A 14297-nucleotide genomic window follows, 5' to 3' on the forward strand; every position below is an offset into this window, starting at 1 on the left:
ACATACATAATACATACACATATGTACGTACGTACATACGTACGTACGTTTAACAAATCTCGAGCGCCTGAATATTTTATTCCCGGATAATCGTATCTATCGGTCTGATTACGCTTGAAAAATTGCTACTCGATAAAAAAAATTTCATGCACCTAAATTCAATTTGAAATTTGAAATTCATATGTAATTTCGGCATGGTGTATCTCTTTGTTATTCACGTCAATGTTTCAGTGAGTTCCAATAGAACGAAACGTGGAACATCCGACTGCTTTTATTATTGTACGTGGTTAACAAGAATTCAAGAATTATTATCGAATTGGGAGAGTATTTAGGTATTTAAAATTTTAATTGATTTCGAATTTTGCTACTTATATTACCATTTAGTGAACTAAAATATAACCAGCTTCGTGTAAATGCATGAAAAATTGTTGATAAATTAAAAACAGAGATATAAAGTTTACACTGCGATTCAGAAAACACATACATTTTTTGTTATTTATAGAACCGATTGATGAGCTACGATATGATAGGTTTTATATGTGTATATTTCATCAAGTCCGCCGCTGATGGCCTATAATCAGAGTAATGCATATTGATTTTTTGAAGCTTCTTATTTAATTGGTTATTGAAGCAGTTTTTAATGGAGGAGCCTTGTGCTCCTTTTATACAGGTAAAATGGCAAAGACTACATAGTTCGATAATATTAATGATAATAAACGAGATTAAATTGAAAGGTAAGTACGCGCTAGACACGAATTTATTTCTCTATCGGGGTCAGAAAGCAGCCTGATCGTAAGCAGAGAGCCGAAGGAGGCCGTTATCGGCCGAAAAAATTATTAATCGGATCTTCGAATATTTCGAGGAGAGAAAGTTGGCGCGCGTGACGGAATCAAGATCCAAGGAGTAACACATTTTCTGTTTCCTCTTTCCGCGTGGAACCGTTACTATTAAAGTACCTTAAAGTTACGTTTCGCCGTTTCCGGGGCCAATAAAGTCCGGGATTATAGATCCCTAATGGAAAAAGTTTCTTCTTAGAAGCCGGAGGGAAGTCGCTCTGCCAATTGAAAGCAACAACCGGACAGTTTTTCATTTTTCTTTGATACCTCTCCTCGTCGAAATTAAAGGGACGAAAAAGTTTGTGCAGGCCAATGTGATCGAAATTTAGGTGTATCTTGACTCGTATAGGAGACAGTCGAGTGTTAAGAATGATTTTATTTTAGCACGCTGATTTTATTAAATTCCGTTTTCTCACATTGTGATTATGGAAGGATATTCCAAAGACTTGTGTGTATATATATATATGTGTGTGTTTAACGTTGCTTACAGCAGAGATAATTAGCAACGCAGCACAGCTAACAGTCTATAATTTCAGATAGAATTTTGTAGATCTCAGCAATTGAAGGAAAGGTTCACCATTTTTCAGCTGAAGTTCAACAATTTCGTTATATCATTAGACAGTTTAGTGGCTTTTTTTCTTATGATCATAGTTTCTGTACTCTAGTATGATATGTTTAATAGACAATATCAGTTTGCATTGTTTGCAGATTTGTATTGAGGTTTATGGTTGTTGAGTAGACATGAACGAGTCAGTGCTGGGTGGCTGATCCTAATTCTGCTAATTGACGATTGGATTGTTGGATTAATCATGTTTGGAAATATTTGCCATCCCGTATCTCCATCCATTGCTCCATATATTTCCATGCATCTTATAGCTAATGTTCCTATGGAATGCTATTTTATGAAAGTATTTAAATAGTTTCTTGTATCATTGCATGTGACGTAGTGGATAACTTTTTATGTTCTCTTGTGCGCTAACTGTTAGTTTTGCTGCCTTATCCGCTTGTTCATTTCTTTGAATACCAATATATAGTGGTATTATATTTGTATTATTATATTACAGTGGTATTACACTGTATTGTTACATTTCTTCCTTCACGATTACTGTAAGATATGTTTCTTTAATGTCTTGGATGAATGAGCTCGAGATTATCATATTGCTAATAAGTGCGATGGCACTTTTAGAGGCTTAAAATATCATAAAATATTTTCTAGGAGATTTATTAATGAATTGTAATGCATTTAAGTGCTAGTAATTTGCTCTTGAAAACAGAGCAGATGTAGTCCAAATAATATTAGTTGTTCAATACTTTATTGGTATGTCTGTCTCTCTAAAATGCAGAATACCATAATATAAATTAACTGAAAGAAGCGTAATTTCTCTTGTTATCAGGCAAATTATCGTCATTATTAGGAACGTTTATAAAGTTAAATGAATTGTGTCTGTCTTCATTCCTATCATCTTCCTTGATTAAAAAAGTTTGACCTGTCGTTTCCATAACGATATTATTAAGCCTGTCCTTAAAAAATCCACATTAAATACGTCTTAATAAAACGATACTAAAGGAACTAAAAGAGATATGAAACTAAGAAATCCTTTTTCCTCTCAAAGAAAAAAAGAACAAATAACTTATTAGTATCAAACTAATTTTTTTGTATACTTTCTTGTATATCAAAAACTGATCTTCCACTAATGTTAAAAGGAAGAATACGAAAATATAAGAAGTTTCTTCTTTCACCATATAAAACATAACGGTACATTTTCTAAACAGAAAGAAGATAGGATAATAGCTGCAGTATTCAACAATAGAGAACGATCGTGGCGCAGCGGTCGCGGATTGCAATTAATTTTGCAGTTCAAGAACATCGACCCGACGTCGCTTTATCTTTGTCTCGCTGTTAATAGGCAGATGGAAAATAATCTTTAATTCTATAACCGATTGCAAGTGGCACTCTTGGAAAAGTGCATCTGCGGCGTGGGCAAAGCGACGAGTACGACGCGCTCGTGTAACTTAGGGATTCCCTTCTTTAAAAGGGAGAATAACAATGGAAGTTATGTCTCCTTATTCGTTATGCCGCAGAGAATATTCTAATGCGTTCCTCTCCGTTATTCATGAGCCCCAGAGTCAGCTTCGAGATCTACGAATTGTCGGCGACGTTTTCGTTTCTTTTCACCTTCCTTTGTTCCTCGTTACAACTTCGACGTCGGAGACGTTTCTTCGCCCGCCACCACCCTTTCACCCATTCCGCTCTGGTACACGGATATTTTCATTGTGGCCACCGTTCCAACAGGGCTAAAAAGATGATTAAAAGTAAAAAAGAAAGGGAGATTTGCTTTCCCCTTCCTGTTTCTCATTCCCTCGCGGCATCTTCGATATTTTTCCTCGTAAAATTGCTGGAGTGAAACCTCAGGATGCTTGGTGGAAAATTTTAAACAGTTTCATAGATCTTTTAAACCTTTGATGATGTAATAAAATGAGAAGAAATTTGGAATGAAAAAATTTAGTTTAGAAAAGAGTTTTTTTTTTTAATAGACCAGAGTTTTCTAAAATTTACGAAACTGAATTTATAATTTCAACTGATTGACTGACTTCGACTAACATTATGGTCTGTTTGGGACTTTTGTAAACCTGATTTTCCCATATCTCTAAAAATAACGCAAATACTCAAAATGATCAAAGTTATTGGCCATGCTATATATTTCCTTTGCAGTGTCAGATTATCGTCGATACGAATTATATTATATATTAAGAAAATATGTAAGTCAAAGCAGCCTCTAGTAGCTTGTTCCCCCAGCTTTTTTCCACTTTCAACGTGTCTTTCACGTTGTTTGCGCACGTTTTGTTAAATATTCCCAAATCTTGGGGCAATCTCTTACATTAATTCCCCATCCTTCCTTCAGTGTGTTTTGCTTTAATCTCAAATTTAAACGAGCCACTCTCTTTTAATAACGATACGGAACTTCGTATTTTTCATGAAAATTCAATTTAAGTCTATGGGAGAACTTCCAAGCTTCTCTTAGAAGTGTTCGTCTCCCTTTTTCTTTGTCTTCGTCTTCTTCACGATATTAAATGCACATCGATTGTTTCATTTAGGAAATGCAAATAAGAACCACAAACTAGAAACCATATAACAGGTAGATTATAAACGTTTATGCAAATTTATGCCTTTTACGAGCACTGAAAACGATAAAAAAAAAATACTGCAATACATTATGAATTAATTAAATTAATGGATATTTTGGATAGTTCGTATAGTTTTGTATTTATATTTTTATAACTACGTTATTTAAATTTCAACCTCCTGCATATGCATAAATATTCATAATTCAATAATGAGATACAGTGCCCATTTTTTACAGGCGAGCAATTCTTTTAGTTTAAAACGCTTCCCGAGAAATTCATCTTAATAGGAGGGTGATTTTAATTGCTTTCGATAAATTAAATTTTTTTCTCATTATTGTGAACGTTCCAGAGATGTTTATTATCACGTTATTATACTTTTCATCCTCTCATACTATACATATACGGTACCTTATAATCTTCCATGATTAAAACACCTTACAGTTTATACGATGATCGGCTGATAAGTAATGCACACTCGTCTGTATCGCAAGAACAAAAAGAGTTAAGGCTCTGCGTGATCGCTCATTTTATAGCTACATCCCTCCTTTATAAACATACCGAGTTTCAATAAGTTTGTTTGACGCAATCACGAACAGTAACGTTTAGACTGAGGTTGAATATCAATGCGATGTCAACGAGATTCAAGCGAAGTGCAGTAATCGAGTTTCTGATGGCGGTAAACATTGCGCCTGCGGAAATTCTTCGCCGTTTACTAGCACGTGTATGCCACGATATTAAAGATCATGAAGCGTTTGCGTAGATGTCTGTATGCCGGATTTGGAACTCGAACTGGATATCATCGCAGCGTGACAACATTCGGCCGCATACCGCACGCACGGCACTTGATACTTTTGCGAGTTTAGAATTTCAAATTGTTCCACGCCCGCCTTGAGCCGGAAATCTATTGACCAGCTAAGCCAACCCAAGGCGATTTGTTTTAGCGCGTTTATGCGGAACCGTTTCCATTGGCAAGTTAAATTAGCCAGGTCAAATGTTGTAGTTCAGATCTGACTCTTTCCGATATTTTTTACCATTTCTTTCCCGATTTGAAGGGGACCTTGGAAAGCATTCATTTCATGTCAGACGATAAAGTCAAGGCAAGTGTGAAGTCCTTCGCCAAAAGTAGGTCGACAGAATTCTCTGTTGGCAGAATGAAGAAGCTCGTCATCCGCTCTTGTCGTCGTTGACAAAAATGCATCGAAGATAGCGGCGATTATATTGAAAAATAAATACGGTGTTTTGTTAAATTCTAATTAATTGTAATTTTATTTTCTTTTCTTTTAGATTAAATATTCTTAGATACAGACGAGTGTGCATTAATTATCAGCCGACCTTCGTATCTTTAAATCTAATTAATTACATATTTCTCTTGTTAACCGTGTCCTATTAACTAACGCCTGAAGACTATCGTGGTTGGAATTTCTCCCTATGCAAATTTTGTTTCAACCTTTAGCTGCTATAGAACGAGTGTGAAACTTTCATTCTACCTTTCTGCATAACTTGTAATGATAAATAATTGTTAAAAAAAAGATGTTTTCAATACATTTGCTATTGTTTAATCAGACTTGCATCTCTCCTTTATTAATGTACGAAGGAAAAACACTTGTATCTGTATGTGCGTAACGATGCAATAAACATTAGCGGTCTGTGAGACCGCCTATAGCAATTACGTATGTCTCAACGTCCACAGTAGTTAAGGATTAACATCATCCCACGATAACATCATCGTGATGTTATTTATAACCATCGCAAACAACAATTCCTCTATTTTTTACCCAATGTCAAATAATAATAAAACAATCACTTGCATTCATAGGTCTCGATTGATTTCCAAGATAAAGAAAAATATATACTGGATAGAATTATCGCTCGTGCTACTTAAGGATTCTTAAGTATTAAAATTGTATCTTCGAAATCATAGTTTCAACGATAACGAAAATAGTGTGTAATCTTCAAATGCAAGAGATCTACGTAGCATCACGAAATGTAGAAAAGAGGACGATTCTTATATCTGCTATTTCAAGCTTCGTACGACACCGGGCTTGCGTCGATGGCGAAATTACCAACGGTTACATCCTCTGGGAAGCCGTTGAATTTAGGGTATATCCCGTCCGTATGAATAATACATCGAGAAAGAGAGCGTATCCGCGACTCCCTTCATCCGCCATCGTTCTGGTAATTACATCGATGATCACGTTAAGATTACTCCGAAACGGTCGTTACGCCGCTATTATGCCGAAAATTCTAATTTCTACGCGGCCCGCTAGTAATTGATACCCAAAAAGCGTGGTCCGCGCTCTTCGCATATCTCCGCAACAATTTCATCGTGGTGAAACGTTTAAACAAGGAACGTTGCCCTGGAATATTGCCTGCGGCAAAATTGCTATGTTGTAGCAATCTCTGTGATTACAAACTCACAATGGAAAGAAATTTTACTCTCGATTATCCGTAGGCTAACGATACGAACACTATGAATCGGAGCAGTGAGAAATGTAAGAGATTTTGATAAATTTCTTGAATTTAGCTTTATGATACTATAATTTTACTTCCCTTCTCGTTTTAGAGTATACTTCGCTGGAAAGAATAATGGAAGAAGTTTCTACTATTGGTTAGACAAGTATATGAGTATCTTGAATTCGGTTCTTAATTTATGACCTTTTACTGCGTTCATTCTTTTCTTTTCGTATGGTAATAAATATTTGTTATTTAATGTCTGTTGGAATTATTTCTTATAGATAAATAGGTGGGGGTTGACAATTGAAATCGCATAAAACTGGAATTTACGTACAAATTGCTCGACTTTTGAATGTTGAATATGAATCGTGTGTCCTGATAATAAAATGAAGAAATTGTCTAAGCGACTCAATTTTTTTATATAAGATTTACAAACTATCCAATTTTTGTAGCTAACTATGTCGCTTATGTTCCTCGAAAATTATTTTATAATTTTACAATGATCAACTGTTTGCTGATTAACTAAATGAATAGCAGAACTTTCCACTTTAAAGCGAATATCGACTAGATGCTTTTAACGGTCATCATCGAACTGACGTAAACAGGTGACAGTAAAGAAGTTTTGAAGCTTCCACCCCATAGCTTTTATGTCCATATCAATCTCTAAAATTAACTTATCCAACAACAACTCTCGAACAAGTATTTTAAAAATCATTTTAAAAACTCCAACGCCAAACAAATTCTGTATTGTAATTTATTATATTATATTATATTATATTATATTAACAAGATACGTATTCCCTTTCATAAGTTCAATGATTAAAATACAAAATTAAAGAAACACGACAAGACCGTTACGCTATATCTTGATGCTTCTCAAAACGGTAAACCATATATGTTCCTTCCCTAATTTTGATCTTTCACTGAAAAAGTTTCCACTGAGGCATCGAATTACAACCTAAATTCAATTTTCTTATAAAAGCACATGCATTCTTTCGTCGATCTACGTCTTGGTTTCGGATTTCCAACGGACCAGAAAACGGTCCATAGGCCAGAAATATCAGCCTTCCCTCCCAAGGCTAATACACACAGGATGTGGGTCACTTCGTCATCATCGGTGTTCCTTCCGGGTCGAGCTCTCTCGTGTTAACTTTCTATTGTCATGCATACGTATATAACCAATCCTCGATCACAAGCATGGACTCATCCGTGCGTCATCGGTGGAACACTTTCGTGGAAAGGTACTTTTAAATGAGTTTCGAGTGGAGTGGTCTCTCCCATAGGTCGTCGACCGATGGAAATCGTGAATGACCTCCACGACTGTATAAATCTATGCATACACGTGCACATTGTACACACTATCTTGCATGCACTATCGTTCAAAAGTAAATAACTTACTTACTTTTAACAAGATATGTTTTAATTACAAAATTGCGGTCGTATCAGACTGCAATGATTTTATTCCCCGCAATCGACATAGCTACAACGATATAATAACATCGATTTTTGGAAGTCTATACCTGTGCAATGATAAAACCGGTGTTTGAAGTTATTATACTTTGTAGAACTATTTTGTTATTTGACAAATTCTTTATCTTGAGATTCTTTGATTTTTTGAATATATGTAAAACAGATTAAGAAGGACCTTCTAAACTGATGTAATGGCACAGTGCATATACGAACGTAGTGGTGGGCCACCTGCACAAAAGAAGAAACGGAAGAAAAAGAAAAGATCCTCCAATTCGACTGCATCCTTGTTGATAAGTAGCTCAGTGGTACAAGCGTAGGCTCGACGAAAATAGAAAGTATGTATGTATCGTGGAACGTTTATATCATCACTATGCCGTAGCGTGGCCAGTGCATTATAGATCATCGGTTTGCGCCGTTTATTAGTACTTCCTACATTTTTTCCCGACTTTCCTCCGCTAGAAAGCGACCACGTTCCCCTCGAACGATCGACTATTCGTAACAGCTCTGTAACGTAATTGCAAAGCGCTAATGGAAAATTAATGGGGGAAATGCATAACATATCGAAAAACACGTAGGCTTACGTAAACTTGAAGATCTCGACACGATTCGGAAATTTTCCCCATAAAATATTGGAAGATATGTTCATATAATGAAATACCGAAATACTTTTGTACTACGTTTTAAAATATCCATGATAAAGATGATACAACAAATACAATACTCGATGAGAAAATACAACATATTTAAAAACATATTTTAAAATAGATTGTCAAATTCCCTTTCGTATACATTGGAAAAGAGACCAGCAGAACAATTAACTTCGAATAGATACTACAATCTAATTTCAAACTTTGTAATATGAATTTATAATTCCAAAACTTCTCCAGTGAAATGAAATAAAAACTAGGCGGAATATGAAATATTCCACGACAGCCAACAAAATGACTTTCATCCAGCTCCATCCATATGTAAATTGGCTATCTTTGCCTATACTGTACGAACGTCTCGTTTGCCATTGATAATACCACTTAGAATAGAATTTCCAGGAAGAAAATTACCTATGAAATCCACGGATCTCTTCCGAAAAGCCTGGAAAGCGTTCCTTGAGAGCAACGTTTGTTGTGTAGTCGATTGCATCCAGACAATAACGGGCATTACCTTTCATACCGGAAGTACGCGTACAATATGCAAGCCGGCAATATTGCGCGCCATTAAGAAGATGCCCATTCATGGCTCAAGCAGAGGAACGTTTCCTATTCTTCCGCAGGAAACAACTTTCCACTTTGGTTCCTCGTTGTTCGAAAACGTTATACGCTAAGTGCTGAACACTTCTGACTTGCACGTTCTCGCAAGAGTCTCGGAACACCGATTGAGAAAACGTATTTTCACGTCGAGGAGACATAATCACGCCACGTTGTCATTGCTCCTTTTATTTTCGTTGAAGTAGCAGCTTGCTAGATTCGATTCGTATATGTTAACATACATTATATATTGTATGGTTGTTTTCTTACTTGTGCCTTCGTCAAATGCCTAAATGATCCATTTGGAGCTACTCTATCGTTCATAGGTATCTTCATAAGTTTGGTCGACCATACTTGGATCGATTTGTGGTATGTGAATTTTACTGAAGCGTACAAATTAATAATGAATTAGAAGCAACACTGACTATTTTGTTATGGAATCGGCAGACTGTAAATCTAAATTAATAAAAATAAAATAAAAATTAATAAATCTAAACATGGCAACTTTTATATATAGCAATATTGTAGAATTTGCTATGTATAATGGTAGATACATTTGCTATTTAAATATCACTAGCTCTATTAACATTGAAAGTCTGTCTATTTATTTATCTTCCTAATCTGTCTTATAATTAAAAAGATAAAAAATCTGAGGATAAGAAGCTTGTAAAGTGACAAAGATTAGTTGTGCGAGATATAACGATTACAAACGTCACTTTTATTGTGACTAATTATTAATTAAAATATTAATTACTATTAATTACATATTGACTTTCAAAAATCAATTTAATCAAGCTATAATATACTATTATACGTAGCTATATAGAATAAAATCTATAGAATAAAAGCTATAGAATAAGATCAATGCAGTTTTATTTGATCGGAATTTTGTAATTAAAATACATTTGATCGAATGTCAGTAAGTCTCCGCATACTCTTGGACAAGAGTGTACGTTTACAAAGAGTCAGAACGTCGATAGAGATTCGAGGAGTGGAAACACACGAGTTAATGGATTCGTCCCGTGAATCCGAACGAGTAAAATAAAATTGTCCGCTAATAAGTGTGTTCCATGGTTACATAGAGTACCAGCCACGTTTAAAACCAGCTTTCATGTCGCTTTCTCTGCAAACAATTTCAAAGAAGAGACTCGTTTCGAAAGCGGATATATGCTGAATTCTACGACCATGGCCTATCAGTCCAAACTGAGCATCCCCTAGGCTCTGTTAGTCGATGTTATTTCACGGGGCTCGTCTGTTGCGATACACGACACCCAAAAACGAACGCTCTAAGGTTTCTCAAACATACCGTACGGAATTCATAATTGGACGACATGTTGTAATCGTGGATGTTGATCGTTTATAATAAATTGAAGCAACATGATATTAATTTGAAAGATGGAGAAAAATTCTAGTATCTCAAAATTCCAAACTAGACATCTATTTAAGTGTTAGGCTTTAATGTTTCTCATGATAAAATTGCGATTAATATCGAGGATAGCGTATATTGCAATAATATTAAACTAACTTACGTCTCGTGTTCTACCGCTGGAGACATTCGCTAATATATTTTGTATTTTATTACGTTAATCAAGAACAGTTGTAAATTAAAAATAAGAATGTAAAAAGATAAGGTAAGTTAAAAATATTTAACGCGACAAGATAATCGGTTATTGAAAATTATCAATAAAAATATAATTAAAATAATGTAACTTAATATTCGAACAATCCAAATTATGATTGTATAAATCGTACATTATAATAAAAACATTTATCTGACGACTTAATTAGCCACATTTACAAGCTATTCCCTTGATAAAGAAATTGCACAAATTTTATGAATACAACCATGTGTAATTAGTAACTCGTTTGCTTGCCCGTTGGGGCATGAACACAAAAGAGCTCGTGAATATTCACCGTAACATGCATAAAAGATAAGTGAAAAATGAATGGAGAATATTATTATAAAATCTAATATTAAGCAAATCGATACTAAAATAATATTAAGATTCTGATACAAAAAAATCACCGCTAACTCTTACTTCATACTATTACGATTAAATATTATAGAACGATTCTAAAATTTTCCATCTTTATACGAAAAAATCAGCCTGACATTCGCTTCGTACTATTACGATTAAAAAAATTATAAAACGACTCAAGAATACTATTACGATTAGAAATTATAAAATGCTTTTAAAATTGTTATTTTTTTTTATATAACAAACACTAGTTATTACAATATTACAATTAAAATTATTGAAATAATATTACAGTTAAAAATTAAAAAATAACTTAAAAATTCTGACCTACTTTCATTGCTCTCTACTTCCATCAAACATCGCTAATGAAACGATTTAAAAATTCTGACCTATTTTCATACAAAAAGGCTATTCTATCCTTCCAACTCACGAGGCAAACAATAGAAATTAATTCTGTATACCGTCAAACAGAGGACAAAAGACCGACACGTCACGATGAAAATCAGCATCAGGAGGAAATCTCAAGGGAGCCGGTGTGTTCCGATCTGATTAACTCTCCGATGTGTCCGATTCCCCGATGAACTGCGAGTCAAAACGCGGATACTCTGCGATATCGGTCGTTCCAGATCATTTCTATGCCCCGTTGACGGGTAGAAAGTTGGCTGCTTGGTGGAAAAAGCGTATTTTCCACGCGCTACTAATGATACCAACGTAATGCTTTCCTCCTTTCGCGGCTCGCATTGTCGAACCGCGTGAAAAGGAGCGTTTTCAAACTGTCGCCTGGCACGCGACGAAACAAAGAACGAAGCCGGGCGAAACAGGTCGAGGGAAAAACGTCGTGGAGAAAAGGAACAACAGGATAAAAAGCGAATAAAAAAAAGGAAAGGGAAAAAAGAAAATGCAACACTGGAATAACAGAAAACAGAGGAATGCTCGAACATTCCTCGAGCGAGCGTGACGCAACCCGTTGTTCGAAGCCTGGCTACTGTGTGTACTTTCTATTTGACGCGTGTGCTATTGTTGTCGCCGTTGAACGACGCTGTGCAACGGGGACGAAGGAAAACTGGTTACTGAATGCCATAAAAGTGGATGCCTTTTCGCGAGACGTCGAAAATCGTCGAAACTCTGAGGATGTGTTGTTCCACCATTGAAAAAGAAAAAGATTGAGAGGGACTTTTTACTTGGGAACATCTTGTCCGACGACTCCTTTGAAATTTAAAACAGCTATAGAGCGTTCCTGCACAATTAAATCAATATCGTTGGTAGATTATTTTTATGCGTTTGCGAGAGAAACGTACAAAGATGTAGATAATACATATGATACGTAAAAATATATAAAGCATCCAAAGTACTCGTTATAACGTTTGATAGATGGAACGACTTTTTATCTAAATTTCCTTTACTTAGTTATATTCACAGAAATATAACATTGCATAAATATCTGCGATCTAATTATTAGCTAATTATTATTTGATAAATCATGATTATGAATTTAGGATTCATGCTTGCGAAAATTCTATAAAAACCCATCCTCCAAAAAACTAGCTGTCGATAACACATCTAAAAGTGAATGTCTTTTCGCGGGAAGCTCTGACTAACTGGCTCAACGCTCTGCATTTCTACTTCTGAAAGAACATCAAGCGTGATTCTTGACGTGGAAATATTTTGTTCGACGACTCATTCAAAATTCGAGAAAGATATACCAGGAACCATTGGTCCTGTCCTATGGGAGAAAGCAACGTATTGTAAGGACGTACAAGGGATAAAGGATTCATCCAGTTCGAATGAATACGGGATAAACGAGCGGCGGAAGCACACAGAGGTTCCTCTCTATTTTCGAACGAAAATCGCGATCCGGTCTTCTGAACCGGCGAATGGGGACGTTCCAATTTTCTACAGGATCTTCTTTGGGGTTAGCAAAGGTTTGGAAAAATGATGCAACGATACTTTTGTCGCGGCAATATCCGTGCGTGTATGTATATCGTGTGTACTTAGTAAAAATGCATATATTTGGAAAAATTTCATGCTGAAGCTAGTGGATAAAAGTTTCGACGATAGGGTAGTTTTCGTGCAGATGGGCACTCGGGAGAAATCAGGACTTCGTTGTTGGATTAAAGTAACGTTAGTAGCGAAATTTTACAAGTTACCTAGTTACGGCTGTTGTGGATAATGTGAAATTTTTGCGCGTTAGAGTAACAGGTTTGATAATATGTACAAGTTCCAACTGTTATTTTTCAATATATGAGATAATGTGCTTTATTATATTCATACGGTGTGTCGTGGAAGGATCGATACCTTTCTGTTTTAGCGTCATTTGTCTTGCGTTGAAGTCATATCAATCATTAGCAAACAATCGTGTAGTATGGGTCATATAATTTTATTACGGTCGTTTGACGCCTCAACAATGTGTCGCTATAATACAACTTTTATCAAAGTCAGTAATCCGTTATGCAAATACAAAGAGGATTACGGTGAATTCATTGGCCCCCTCACTCCTCTCACCTAACAGCGCCAGACATTTTCCTTCGGGAATACTTGAAAAGTAAGGCATATGCAAACAAGTCCGGACCACGGTCATTCAAGATCTCAAATTGGAAAACTAATACGAAAGTTATTCACAGCTCAGATCCAATGACCAAGAATTAATGATTGGAAACAAGACCAATCAATTTTTTCGTTATCTTTTCTTAACTTTTTCTCTCGTACAAAAGATGGGTAATATTTACGGATACCCCATCAAAATCGTAATTCAAAGTTTGACGCGATTAAAATACGCGTTGATACCGTTCGTGAAAAAAGGATCCAATCTCCTGTTCTAGAAAAAGCTCGACGCATATCCGCGTGTTTAATGATCTCGACCGCGCCCACAAAGGAGGATAAACGGTTTCTTTGAGGAGAACCGCGACCGCTTTCTTCGTGAAACGCTATTGGAAACTCTTTGTGCCACTGGTCTTGTACCACGAAGACAAAGTCGGTGACTACGAATCGGTTGATCCGCGAATATACACGACCGACCAAAAGGATGAAGGAACGCGGTGAAAATTCCGATTTTTTGGTTAGTGTCAACGCAACCCTCGGGGTTGCAGTCCAGCTAGTTGGCACGATAACAATCGAACGTAGAATACAATAGGATACAATAGGATTTTGACAATAGTCGACAATGAAAGAACGTTTCGATCGGAAACTTTCGG

General features: G+C 35.8%; 1 protein-coding gene across 6 annotated transcripts in view; it reads right to left on the bottom strand.

Moving 5' to 3' along the window:
* Positions 1 to 14297, bottom strand: part of LOC122567591 (balbiani ring protein 3) — a 39093-nt gene that overhangs the window by 13197 nt on the left and 11599 nt on the right. Inside the window, exon 1 of one of the 6 annotated variants that reach the window (XM_043726294.1) lies at positions 4371 to 4510. The exons of the other annotated variants lie outside the window; for them this stretch is intronic. The gene's annotated coding sequence lies outside the window, so the exon portion shown is untranslated. Of the gene's footprint in view, positions 1 to 4370; positions 4511 to 14297 lie in introns of those variants that run through there. 6 annotated transcript variants of the gene reach the window in all.

This window comes from Bombus pyrosoma, linkage group LG5 (genome assembly GCF_014825855.1).
Source record: "Bombus pyrosoma isolate SC7728 linkage group LG5, ASM1482585v1, whole genome shotgun sequence".
NCBI lineage: Eukaryota > Metazoa > Arthropoda > Insecta > Hymenoptera > Apidae > Bombus > Bombus pyrosoma.